The sequence below is a fragment of the Apostichopus japonicus genome, chromosome 3, assembly GCF_037975245.1.
Source record: "Apostichopus japonicus isolate 1M-3 chromosome 3, ASM3797524v1, whole genome shotgun sequence".
NCBI lineage: Eukaryota > Metazoa > Echinodermata > Holothuroidea > Aspidochirotida > Stichopodidae > Apostichopus > Apostichopus japonicus.
In genome coordinates, this window is record NC_092563.1 from 11,562,303 (window position 1) to 11,577,081 (window position 14,779).

The 14,779-nt window shown below is 40.7% G+C and overlaps 1 protein-coding gene across 3 annotated transcripts in view; it reads left to right on the forward strand.

Annotated features, from left to right (window-relative positions):
* Nucleotides 1-12,394: 12,394 nt before the first annotated feature.
* The window catches only part of LOC139963364 (multidrug and toxin extrusion protein 1-like), a 34,432-nt gene continuing 32,047 nt past the window's right edge, over nucleotides 12,395-14,779 (forward strand). For 2 of the 3 annotated variants that reach the window (XM_071964057.1, XM_071964064.1), the window contains exon 1: nucleotides 12,395-12,628. The gene's annotated coding sequence lies outside the window, so the exon portion shown is untranslated. The remainder of the gene's footprint in view (nucleotides 12,629-14,779) is intronic. The other variant, XM_071964048.1, reaches the window with a different exon arrangement.

Consider the following 14,779-nt stretch of genomic DNA (forward strand, 5'->3'; position numbering starts at 1 on the left):
CCATCTGAAAAAGTTAACTTTCTGTTGCTTGCAAGTGACGTTTTGCTCGTGTCGCTACAAAATGCAGACAGTAATGAAACGTGATACCTTAGTTGTTATCTTTAGCTGGACCTGAGATGTCCATCGCTGTATCGTTTATATACTGTGCTGTGGGTATTGACCGCAGCTGTATGTACTGACTGTAGACTAGAGTCAATTACCGACGTTAGCAAGCTGTGTGTGTATTTTTCTGGGACCGATGGTGGTGTCACTTCTGTTACACCTCATTCGAAACTAGGTCAAATTACCGGCATTAGACGTTTCTTTTTGCGGGAGTCTTCACTCGTTAAATTTAAACCCTACACCCACCATTCAGCATGGTACTTTCAAATGTGATCGTACTTCGAGATGCATCCTCTGCAGCCCTCCACAATGTTGAATCCAATTCCATCACCAGCCACAGCATGCAACTCACACACAAGAGTGACAAGACTAAGGGTCACATCACTTGCACAACCTCTGATGTCATCTATCTGCTCTATGGCCGAGTTTGCGGCATCCAGTATGTTGGTGAAACCAAAACCACCCTCAAGAAGCGGTTCTACCAGGGTCACAGATCCACAGTCAACACCATGAAGACTGAGACCCTGGTTGGAGAACACTCCAACCTTTCCCAACCATACCATTAATGACATGTCCCTACAGGGAATTGAACCTTTAGGTAGCCGTCCCAGTGACCTAGTACGAATCAGCAGAGAGAGACTCTGGATGCAGCGCCTTCGCACCATTCAACCTCATGGGCTCAACATTCAGAAAGGACTGACTAACCTTTCTTTTCCCCCCCCCCAAGTTCCCCTTCTGTCCCCCCTCTTCTCGGAGCTCTCTTCCGCCTTTTTTCTCCACACTTTCCTGTCATTGTCCTTCTCTAGTTTACTCCCTACCCTCTTTCCTTAATCCGGATTAAGAGAGGCCTCTCTTTGTCCCTCTACGTGCAGTTTATGTCCTACCTCTCCTCTTCCCCTGTTGGTTTCTTTTTTCTCTTCATGCCTTGTCTCCTAATCCTCTTACATCTTTCTCTTTTGTGTTCATCCTGCTCATAAAATTGTCTGTATTCTGTGTGAATTTGTCCCTTCTTTTACTGTAACTTGTCATGCAGCCTCTGAAGAAGACCCTGCTAGGATCGAAACGTCAGGCCCTCTTACTTTTACACTTTTTCAAATACTATTATACAGTGGCGTAGCCAGATTTTTTTCAGTTGGGGGGCGCTGGGGGGGGGGGCTTGACCATTTCCTGGGAGGACGTCTTGTTAAGCGGAGCGCCACCATGGGTTGGCGCGCATCGTTCCATACATTTTTTTTAGCTAAACAGGCCTCCTAGATCGTTGGAAATGACACTTCCCAGGCCTTGTAAGATGCTCTACATCCTTTTTTTTGAGATCCCATGTCTTGATATGGTCATCAAATAGTTAAGAGAAATAGAAAAAAAAAACAATCTGGTAAGTTACTTTGAAACATCATGACATATCTTTTGTGAGTTTGACACCGGCATTGACATTTTCGACAAATCTGCAAATTGCGCGTGGAAAAAAGGAAAGATTGACTGGGCTTTTAGCCAAGTATAACATACTGAAATGACCGAACTATATGTCAAACTTACATCAAAGATTGCGTCTGAAATATTATTAGGGTGATAGATTGCTTGGCCGATAGTTCTCAGTGATAGTATTGTCTCCTTTCTTGAAAATTTTGCTTTTTAGCGGTTTTATGAGCATGAGGGTACGTCCCAGAAGTCACAAACCCGATTGAAAATGTAACAGAGTATCGAGGCAATGACGCGAGCAATGATGTGAGAAACCTGTATGATGTCAGCATTTTTTACCTTTCAACATCTTCTTTGGCATTCCAGTACCTGGAAACCACCTTTCAATTGTGACGTCACCGTCCATTTAGAAAAGAGAAACAAAAGCAAAGTTTGCCCGAAGAATCGAACACACAGATTCAGTAGTAAACATTATGTGTCTTGTTATTCTAGTAGAGTTGGAATTATATAATTCGACGGTCGTTAACATGGTTTTCAGTACAGTGCAACTACTGTAGATGTCTTCTCGGCCTATGCGCTATGTCACGTCAGGTTTTTCAGCAACTATAGCCTACTGCCGGTCCGCGGTCGAAGGGTCGTTCATGAGTGGTCATCATGGAGATTCGAGACCATTCAGACCAATGAATGATACAATTTTTCGCACATGTAATCACAGTAATCATGGTAATCAAAGGTCTACTGTACGTGGCAATACACACCTCTACCATAAAAAATGTTGACCTCTGTGACCTCAATTGAGATTTGACAAAAGGTTATGGCATTTAGGCAGATACATGGTTCTACGTAATTGCTCATAGGAAATCTATGTTTCTGTGCAGTATGAAGTTTAAACTATGTTCCACCAAAAGTAAGTGTTGAACAAAGTAAACCATCATCTCAGAATCACAAATAAGCAGCAAGGCCTACTGGAAGGTCTTGAACAATTAAAAATAAAACATCTGCAAAACTTCCTACGAAGATAGCTTGGCTTCATTTACATTAGGGCTCCTATAGCACTAGGGATATATACCATGCAGGCGCGTATCCAAGGGCCGTTGGGGGCGCGCGTCCCCCGGGTAAGAAAAAGAGGAGAGAAAAAAAGAGAGAAGAAAAAAGTGGGGGAAAAAAAGAAGAGGAAGGAAGGGAAAAGAAAACAGAGAGAAAAAGGAGAATTGGAGGGAGTAGAAGAAACACACCAAGACACCAGGAAGAGAAAGAGGAACAGTGACATAATTACAGCGCTGATCCCTATTATATACACAGGGAAACCAGTGACGGATCGAGGATTTCGGAAGGGGCGTGCGCCACAACCAACCACTTACACCGACAACTCCAATTTTGACGTTTCCATTTTTTTCTCTCTCACTAAGGTATGTAAATATATATACTATATATGGTCTATAACGCGTGTGTGTGTGTATGGACGCCTTAAACAATTGTACAATGTGCTATGAAACCAACTGAGACCAGGATCTATATGCGAACTGCACTAGACATATATCCTTCGATGCAACACTGCCATCCAGAGATAACATGTTATACACTCCGACCTGAATGCTACTTGTTACCCTAAACCTAGTACCGAAACTCGTAGGCTACAATTAATCTAAATATAAATTCCGCATGCGATTGGAAAATTGAGCACATCTCCTGTGAATATCGTGTGTAGTGGATCCAAGGGCGTATCATGGGGGAGATGGGATGATATTGTTCCCATCTGCATGAAAACTCGCGCCCCACAACCCTACACCCCACCCCCTATAATCGCTTCCCGATGAGTTATGAACTTTATTGATGACCTTCGCCCGTAGTACCAAGACCTTGACAAAATCCGGCAACACACCACTTCATCGATAACAAGTGTACGGAGAGCCAAACGTTCCATAAATGTCGAAAAAGAAAGTGAAGTGTCCAAGTTAATATATATATGTCCAAATCGATATCAACATGTTACAATTCGATATCAGCATGTTACAATTCGATATCAGCATGTTACAATTCCATATGAACATGTCGAAACAAAATACAATATGCCATTGCGTCTATCAACATGTCAAATTCAACATCAGCATGTCGAAAACTTGTAACAGCATGCCATTACTACATTGGTCATGTCAACATGCTATATTTACGTCGTGCTATAATTTTGGCACTTCGGCGCGCGCCAACGTTTCATATATGTCGAGATTTATTTCAGTATGTCCAAAACTTGTGTCAGCATGGTGAGCGAAGAGTAGTGAAGTATTGCCATGACAACGTTGCACATGGTTCGTGTCGTTCACACGGTACTATGGTTGAATCATGGAGCTATAAACAGAAGGAGAAAACCCACTTTGAAGTATCATTGTAACCGACAAAATTTGATCGCCATAAGTAAACATGCCTCAGGGCACAAACACGGGTAAAGCCATCATCAGCTATTACGTAATCCTGGTACAAAGGTCATTTCGTATATAGCGTCCCTCACAACATAACAACAGACACTCCGATCCTAACGTATATGTAATTGAAATAGTATACGCAGTACTCATATATGTTACGTTACGCATACCTGTAAGAATTTCGATCGGAATATATCTTTCATTTCTCACCGAATCATGCGAAGATTAGTATTTAATAATTAATTGTTTATCTCAGCATATATTTCATCGCAATATATGAACAAGTAATGGCGAAATAGGTACTTTTAGTCAAGTATTTTCCGATAAAACTTTTCTTCGTTCGTTAGGCAAATAACGTTAGTGCTGTTTGTTATTGCATTGGGCACCTAGTGTTATAAAATTAACAAAATTAATTTAACACGAAACATGGCTGCCAAAAAACTTTGCATCCGCCGAGGACATTAGAAATGTTCATGCTACAGGATATAGTTGAATTTGAAGCTGATGATTGAAGAGTTTGAGAGGCTGGATGTTCCAGACGACATAAATTTGGAAGATACAAATGTTGAAAAACATGAGGAACAAATTCTAAGATAATTAGCAGGTTATGTGCCATTTGCCCTTAAAAAACGTTACATGAAAGTTAAGAGTACTCAGAATGCTTTAATATTTTTACAGTACTTAAACTGTATGTCTGTTGCAGGTGAAGGTCACAGTTTTTTAGATTACAGTAAAGCCTGGGTGGAAAAACAAAATAGAGGTGGATTAATCTTAGTTAATGATAATATTTTCATGCTTTTCAAGACTGGAATTTCAGACAAAGCAAATTTTAAACATGAAGACCTTGCAACGTCTGGTAGTGTAAAACCTGTCTCGAAACCAACTGGAGGAGGGTAGGGGAGGTAGATGGGGGACGGGTACAGATTAACTCTAAATCAGGAGGCAGACACCAGAGTGGTATGTTTAATAAAAGTATAATTTCTCATCTCGTTCTACATCTACAGCGTATAATACACAATATTAACATTTGCCCAATATAACGTACTGGGGTCGGGCACAACCCAAGGATACGCAGGCATAACACTGGGGCTGCGCAAGGGTAGGGCAGTCTAAACATCGGCAATCCACCGGTGTCGGGCAGCACAGGCTTCGGGCATTCCGCTGGACTCGGGCAGCGCAGGTGTCGGGCACTCTAAAATGCCTAAACACATTTGTTTGGACTTAGGCAAATATCAAAGGCTTTACCACGAGGAAGGAAAGTTCCTCGTCTTGCACTCGACCGACTCTCCGACTCTCTGACTCACTCATTTACGAAAGAACCCTTCATTAAAATACCCCGGAAATAACCCCCGTATACACACGTCCGTACATAAACTGTAAAAAAAAGGCTTAGACCAATCATGGACTACCTGTATATAACTACGATGGGTTGCGACCAATGGGATCGACTCACACACCTACCGCCGTGCCTGCCTATGCCAGTCACGGGAATACATCGATATAGCAAAATTACGTAATCAGTTCCTGTTCCTGTTTCGGATAAACATCTCTCGTTACCTCCGCGGAGCGCAACAGATGTAACCCCTGAGGGAACGAAACGTATCTCACTAAGGAAAAGTCGTAGCTTTCCGCTACAGTATATTCAACCATAGTACCGTGTGAACGACACGAACCATGTGCAACGTTGTCATGGTAATACTTCACTACTCTTCGCTCACCATGCTGACACAAGTTTTGGACATACTGAAATAAATCTCGACATATATGAAACGTTGGCGCGCGCCGAAGTTCCAAAATTATAGCACGACGTAAATATAGCATGTTGACATGACCAATGTAGTAATGGCATGCTGTTACAAGTTTTCGACATGCTGATGTTGAATTTGACATGTTGATAGACGCAATGGCATATTGTATTTTGTTTCGACATGTTCATATGGAATTGTAACATGCTGATATCGAATTGTAACATGTTGATATCGATTTGGACATATATATATTAACTTGGACACTTCACTTTCTTTTTCGACATTTATGGAACGTTTGGCTCTCCGTACAAGTGATCGGGTTGTGTATTAGTGACGTCTAGATGTCGCCCACTGACCTACATGGAGTGTGACCACTCCCGATTTCGCAATTTCCAAGATCAGTCCCCGAAAAATTCCAAGGGCAATGTACTGTATGGATGTCTAGCAATATCTAGCGATATCTAGGTATGAAAATCCAAAGATCTTCCCTAAACTAAAGTCAGATAGAGAATCGAAGCCTTCAGTGTGTGATGAACTTGAAACTGTGCGTCTTTCGAAATGAAAAGAATGTGGGGCATTGCACAATAAACAGATACAAGTTATTTATTTCAGTCTTATTTCAATTACTTGAATTTGTAAAGCAAACAGCAGATATCAAATCATATCAGTGAGCATGAAAATGGCGTTCCATGATGAACAGCCTCCAAACTGTCTATATGTGAAGTGTTCGGTTTCGGAACTTATCTGGTACTTTATCATTTCCTTCAAAGAAGTTTTATATTATAGCCGTTATAAGAGGTATTTTGCACACCAAGAAAATAACTGTCTGAATTTTCGAAAATTCCCTGACCAACATTCTTCATCATACTTCCCTCTACTCGTGCAAGGACGTAGCCAGGGGGAGCAGTGGGAGCAAAAAAATGTTAAAAACTGTTGTTTTTTTGCATGGTATTTTGTCAGTGCTCTTTTGATCTTGAATACTCGTCAGCTCTGTTAACTCGATTATATAATCGTAGTAACATTCAGGCCTACTGATTCACCTACTTAGTTTGGCAGATCATCATATGCAATTAGCTAAATTTAGCCTATAGCCTGGCAAGCCTACAGTTTGCCACTGCGTAATAAAATACATATTGCCTACCTAACCGCACTCGATGGACTATCACGAACCGTATGCACAACGACGAAGACAACGTGCGTTCTCATCCTTTCTATGATTCGTCATGAGTTGTTTGTTGCACGAACAGCATGCTATGAAGCTAAGCTAGCAATCGTACGTGATACGCGCTTCCTATAAATTATTATTACACTGCTAAATATGAAAGTTTATATTGTCCATCAGTTAAGTTCGTCAAATATATTTAAAGTCCAGACATTGGACAATAAACAAGAATCATCCTACTGGAAAAGTGTAAAAAGAGCACTATGTGTTTGTCTTTCTGATATAATATGTAAAAGATCGAACATGTAAAAGAATAATTCAAACCGCGGAAACAAAATCTGCTGATAATATGATATCATATATGATAATGACGAAACAGGGAAAACATTGCACCAGATCGCATCTAAGAGCCTTCAATTGTTCAAAAAAGGCGAGGGGGACACCCCTCCCCTTAGACCCCTCCCCATATCAATCGCAAAATGAGCCCCCCCCCCTTGCAAATTCCTGGCTATGTTGCTGTACTCGTGCAATTTTGACCGGTCTGTTATGGGTTGAAGGAGGTTTTTCTAAATTGGTTGTCCATAGATATATTTTGTGCAACATTATGGGTATGTTCAGAAGTGAATTTATTCACGAGAAATTTTAAATTTCATATTCTGAACAAATAATGGGCTTAAAACCTTGAAAAGTGGGGCTGACGGGTATTGTGGGCCGCGAGGTAGAATCACCCACAAATGCAATGATCCACAGGAGATGGAATGAGGTCGAACATGATGTGTGACTGTTGACAATCTTGAAAAAGGTTATGGATGAAAAAAAAAAACTATTGGGAAATACTTGGTTCTTCAGGCAAAAATGCACATCTGGTTGGTCATTTTCAAGCCCGAGAAGTGCCATTTCTGGTCATCTAGGGGGTATCAAAACCAAAAGAATTCTGGTACGCTGCGCGCCAACTGATGGTGGCGCTCAGTTTAGATAGTAATTCGCGCCCCGGGTTAGAAAATCCTGCATACGCGCCCCGTATACTATACAGTAGCTATAGGTGTGCGAGCGTCAAAAGCCTATATAGTACCATACTGCTACTTTGAACCGCTACTCGATTAGCGCGATTCGTCCATTTTCCTGCAGATTGGTGCGCGAAAAAATATCGCTTACTTCACACTGGCGGATCCAAGGGGGCCAAGGGGGGCCATGCCCCCCCCCCCAAAGGTGAGCCAAAAAGTGTTTCCGAACATCCGCTAAATCATATGATTGGAAATTAAAAAAATCGAGAGGAATAGCAGTGGTAGACTAGTCTAAACCTTTTCGTTTTCTGGTTTAAAATTAAATGCAGAGCTCCCAACTGACCTGCAATTCGCGGGAATTAGACCCGCATTCTAACACCCAAACCCGCTGACCCGCACAAGCGTCCGAAAAATCCGCATTGTAATTGTCAAGTATACATAAACAAATTTGCATCAAATTTTGACTTAGCAACCATCATTTCTTTAGCATTTAGCATAATAGAGTATAAAACCTCCTTTACAGCATCATTTGAACCTCAAATTAGCCTATATTTCTTTTCATTGGGGCGAGCAGCGAACATTTTCATGCCACGGGAAAGAATGAATTATCACCTACCATTCAATTTATTGATGTTACACACAAAAAAATGCATATTTCTCAGAAAATTTTGGGTGACAAAAGCCTTTCTAAGTGCCACCAATTTACATGTAGGCATCACCAGGATTCCAAAAAATTCAAAAGGGGAGGGGGTGACCCCCTCCCCTTATACCCCTCCCCCAGGACGGCGATTCGTGGCATGGACCAGCATTTGCCTTCTCAAGAGTTGGGAGCTATGTAAATATAGGAGCATGAGGATTTACAGTTTAACACCATTTTGCAGTTACAGGCTGGTTGTAAGAAATTTATAACCTATGAGAAATAAAATTTCTTGAGAAAGATGATCCCAACTTTGTTTTATAAATATTTTAGAAAATTACACTTGGGAAACACTTTTTTAGAAGTAAATTAACATCACCATTGTACACTTTTGTCGCACCAAATTGCATCTGAGGGCATTCAGCAATAGAAAATTTTCCCCTTAGACCCCTCCCCCATATCACTCTAATGCCACTTTGGCCCCTCCCAAACAAAGGCCCTGGATCCGCCAGTGTTACTTCATTACACTGCCTAAATCAAAGCCTAGCGATCTTTTACGCAATGAAAATCTGAGCGTCTTTCTTCCAAAAAATAACAGTGAACTTGTCTCCAATAATAAATTGTTGTATACTTTGCGAATTATGACTGTGATAGCCAGTGGGAAAATGCCATCTTAAGTGTATTGGTATTCTGACTGGTATTCTTTACGTTGTTGTGCTAAAGAACCCACCTTTACCCCACCGTTGCTGGCCTAGACTATATACATAAAATTTCCAATAGGCCAAGTCTGGTTTGTTCGAGTTGTCCCATAATCATAAACTTGACGAAAGACGAACGTTTCTTTTAAGGCCTAGCTATATGCTGAAACTAGTGGAAGAGACTAACTTGAGATCAACAGCGCTAGCCAACCAGACACAACTCGTAAACTCAGTGCCAAACTAAGACCGTTTTACACAATTAATTAGCATTGAGTTTGGTCATACTCAAATATCTAACTAGGCGACAGTTAAGTTTCGTAAACGGCGCCTGGTTATTTCCCCAACGCAACTACATCCAAGCCTGAAGTTATTATTTGGCAGTGAATCTCGAAAATTGCGAAATACGACGGCCCCACGCACACATATACACACGCCATCATGACTTCATAGATTCCTTTCGCCAGTTCGCCTTCGGCCAGATTAAAAAATTAGGGGGAAAAAGAAAGAAAATGCAAGTAATTTAACTCTTTTTCATTTTTATTCATCCATTTATCTTATAATTTTCGTGGAGCCCCAACGGTTGGACATTGGACAGAGGCTATATAAAGTCATAGATATGGTAACATAAAATGCATCTCGTCGTGGTGGTGGTGGATGCTACTGGCAGATACGGTGTCATTTTAGTTGCACCGCCTCACAATACTATTTGCTCTAACGTACTTTGTAATGGAATTGGGTATAGCTCAATACGTGCTAACAGTCAACGTTGTACAAACTCTAATTGCCTTGGTTCATGGGCAACACATTAGAAATACACTATGACTTCTTTGGTAGTATAGAAAACTAAAACTCGTGCAGTATCGGTTTGCCAATCAGCATAAATTGGTTAAGGGGTCACGTAAACGCCACCGGGACCAATTTATAAGAGCAAGCCAGATCTGTGCATAAAAAATAAATAAAAATAAAAACATTTTAATGAGGATTCGTTTCCTTCATTTGTACCTCTTCTTTCTGAAGTCATGAGTACTTACTTACATGTGATTGGTATGCTGATTTGTCGCAATGGCTTACCTTGATTTTCAGTAAAAACAGCTAGGTTTAATCATGGAGGTAAAACAGTTTTACCTCCATGGTTTAATAAAGGCCTCATAATTTTAAACTTGGACTACTAGTACATGTATGCTCAAGACGATTTTTTGGTTTCATACTATCTGGGCCAATGGTCCATAATACATAAATAAATTGGTCCAAACAGACAAAACTATCGCAATAATTTATAAGTTAGGCTATAATAGTCTATTATACATGATATATTTCAATATGAACACAGTTAACGACTATGAGGGGTCAAAATGTTTCCTGATACAGAACCAGGGGTCGTATCCATCAAATTCTAGTATGTTTGGTCCGGCGTAAATTTGTTAAGGTTATGCAATTTGGATGTTATTAGCCAGTCTTAGAACTAAACTGATATTACAACTATCGAGAGAATAGGGCCCGCTTTGGGGATACGGACGGCAATGAGAGGGTCAAGATGTATCCCGATATGGGGCCAGGGGTCGTATCTATCAAAATCCAGTATGTTTGGTCCCGCATAAATATGTTAAGGTTATGCAATTTGGCTGTAATCGGCCTCCGGTCTTAGATTTATACTAATATTACGACTATCGAGAGCCGTATATATACGGCTCTGCGACTATCGAGAGAACAGCGCCCTCTTTAGGATACGGACGGCAATGAGGGGGTCAAGATGTTCCCTGATAGGGGGCCAGGGGTCGTATCTATCAAAATCCAATATGTTTGGTCCGGCATTAATATGTTCAGGCTATGCAATTTGGCTGTAATCGGCCGTCTATCTTGTATGTATGTATGTATATGTGATCTTCCCGCAAGCAGGAACTCGCGAAAGAAGCCATGGAGGCTTGTAGACTCGCAAGCTGACCGAAGCCAATCTCTCGGCACACATCCATTTAACGTCCATGTCAGGAAGTTGTTATTGAACAACACCCTTGCCAGACGACACACATTGCTGTCGGCGGGGAATCGAACCGGGGATCTCATGACTGGGAGACGCCGGCGTTAACCACTAGGCTATACACTCCGCTATACACACTAGGCTATACACACTAGGCTATACACTAGGCTATACACTCCGTCTTAGATTTATACAACACCGCTATCCAGAGCCGTATATCTAAATATACGGCTCTGCCTCTCTATATACGGCTCTGCCTCTATCGAGAAAATAGCGCCCTCTTTGGGGATACGGACGGCACAATGAGGGGGTCAAAATGTTTCCTGATTGGGGGCAGGGCTCGTATCTATAAAATTCCAGTACGGTATGTTTGGTCTGGCATAAATATGTTAGGTTATGCAATTTAACTGTAATTAGCTAGTCTTAGAACAATACTGATATTACGACTATCGAGAGAATAGCGCCCAATTTAGATTTACGGGTGGCAATGAGGTGGTCAAAACGTTTCCTGTCTGGGGGGGGGGGGGGCAGTGCTCGTATCTATCAAAATCCAGTATATTTGGTCCATCATAAACATGTTCAGGTCATGCAATTTGGCTGAAATCGGCCTCCAGTCTGAGATTAATACTAATATTAAGACTATCGAAAGAATAGTGCCCACTTTGGGGATACGGATGGGAATGAGGGGGTCAAGATGTATTCTGAAAGGGGCCGGGGGTCCTATCTATCAAAATCCAGTATGTTAGGTCCGGCATAGATATGTTCAGGTCATGCAATTTGGCTGTAATCGGCCTCCGGTCTGAGATTAATACTAATATCAGGACTATCGAGAGAATAGTGCCCACTTTGGGGATAAGGATGGGAATAGGAGGTCAAGATGTTTTCTGAAAGGGGCCGGGGGTCGTATCTATCAAAATCCAGTATATTTAGTCCGGCAAAAATATGTTCAGGTTACGCCGGTCTTAGATTGATACTAATATTACCACCATTACCACTATTACCACTTTTACCACGTTTGTATGATAAACCGTTATAACTTGTTTTAAAAATGATCACTTGACCACCTATTATATGAATAGTGCTACGAATTATTTAAAACAGTACACAAGTTAGTGAAAACAGATATCTAGCGTTTTCTGAGGTTTTATTTTTGCAAATCTAACGTCTTTTCGTTACATGTCGCTGGTCACCCTGGCAAAAAAATTTCCACATTGACTTTGTACACTGAATGTCCTGCCAGCAGAATATCCTGCTAACTTCACGTGGGTCACTAACCCAGAAGGATGAGTTTATTCGGTGAAAATCACATCCGAACCTTCAAGAATTCTACATATATACTTACAAGTTACCACAGCAACAATATATCAAGCTGATGACATTGACTCAAGTCAATTTCTAATAAAAATCCTGAGAGCGAAAACAAAAATTTAACTTGACTAAAGACGGATATTTAGAAGAAGCAAACGGTAAGGCTGACTTGTAACCCTATCTTATTCTTAATCAATCTTTATAAGTAAAGGCATGGAGGTAAAAACAGACACAGACCCAAGGCCACGAGAATGAAAGTTATAGATTTGTGTCCGGACTTTTTTGAAAACACATGAGGCTTTTTTTCATTATTCATTATTTACAACTGTGCATGCGTAGCTATCTACATAAACCGTTCACGCAAGTGGTAATGGTATATAAACGACTTCAAAATACCATGTCACAGTAGGGGAGAATAAAACCCTGGCTTTGAAACACAACTGCTACTACTGTAGTACTAGGCTAGCTGGATGGGGATGCATAGAATTTATAAAAATGTTAAAATACCGGGCTCCTGTCTGCAATATGATGTACACAGTGATAATGATAGCCTTCATGACTTGGTCACTACAGTGCATTGACCTGGAACAGTACGTACGTACGTAGGCTAGGCCTAGATCGACTGCTTGTTATCCTATGCTTTAGCATTACACTGGAGACGATCAAAAACACCGCCAAACATCGACCAGTGAATCGTAAAATTTCACATTCTGATCATGCCATCCATCAATATTTGTATATCGTATGCAATGTCAATAAACTTTGTTATAGTTTAGCCCTTTTATTTCAACAATTCGAGTCTTCAAACTATAGGTAAGTATAAAAGATTGACAGGATTTCTTACGTTGCGTTCCACGAGAACAATGCATGGTATCAACGCACGTGTGCGCGTGGAGACATTGCGAGAATCCGATGCGCGGTTGGAGCGATTTGACCTGTGACCCCGATGACGCCGCGACACTGGCAAAGCGATGATACTGTTTTCATAGCTGCATTTACGTGATAAATAGATCGCCTTTCCGCTGTGCGCGATTTGGATTTTTTTATATTTTTTTATAATGAAATTGTTTGTAATAATGAAATTTTTGGAAATAATGAAAATTTTTGTGCGGTAGCTTTTCAGGCATGCGGGCGGTGGACGCAAATCTATAACTTTCATTCTCGTGGCCCAACCATCATTATTGGTCCAGGCCTAAAGCTTCCCCAAATTTTGAAATATTGTAGGTTACCTCTCTAGAGTCTTAGCATGACCTAATGGTGGCATTGTTTCAGTATCAGCATTCGTATCGGTAACAAAGCGGGAGTAGAGGAAGTAAAAGGTCTCAGATTCTTGTGGCACAATGATATATCACAGTGATACTGATAGATTAACAAAATGACAGCTCTCAGACACAATGACAGCTCTCAGACACAACATTTAAACTAACATATATGTCCCAAACAGAAACAGATTTTTCTTTCCTATTTTAGGGAGTAATTGGTCTTTACAAGGACCTCTGTCATATGAGTCAAAGAATATTCTCGGATGTGTGTCCACTTTAAGTAATTCACAGTTTCATTGTTTACGAAAAAATGAAATATTAAACATTAAGTATAGTCAGTATTATGAAGTTCGGCATACTGCGAAGTTCGGACACCCTAAGAAATACATGATTTCACCATGAAAATCTACAGGAAGAGTCAAATTTCACCAAAAAGTACGAAGCTACAGTTATTTTCTCTCCAAAATGACCCGTGTGCAAGAAATTACTTACATATTTGTCAATAAAATGACGAAGATCTATGAAGTCTGTTATAATTACTGAAAGAGCAACTGCGCCACCAATTTTATCACCAGTGCCACACTGTGGGTTGCGTGTCCGAACTTCGCAATACTCTAGCAAAGAAATACCAGTTCCACAATCACGAAGAATCTTCTTGGAAAACAATGTGAAAACAGTTTGCAGGAAAGAAAGTTTGGCCGTGTATCGTACTATAACAAAATTCTCCCACCATAGGAAGTATATTTTCAAATGATTTATACCAGAAGATTTAGTTTTGGGGTGTTTTAAGTCTTAAGTGTCCGAACTTCGAAGTCACCATGCTACCGGTAAAACGGAATTGGATCATTAAAAGCCAAACATTACTGCTCCTAGAGATCATGAATGTAGTGAAGACATGACATTGAAATTACAAATTGGCCTTCCTCTTGGCATTTCCTTTCAATAGAGTGCCACAGTGGAATTGTTAATTCTCGGGACTGAAATATTTTTCTATACTAGAAAAACATATTTCGATATTCCATTAAAGTTTTGTGACTCAAGAAGGAA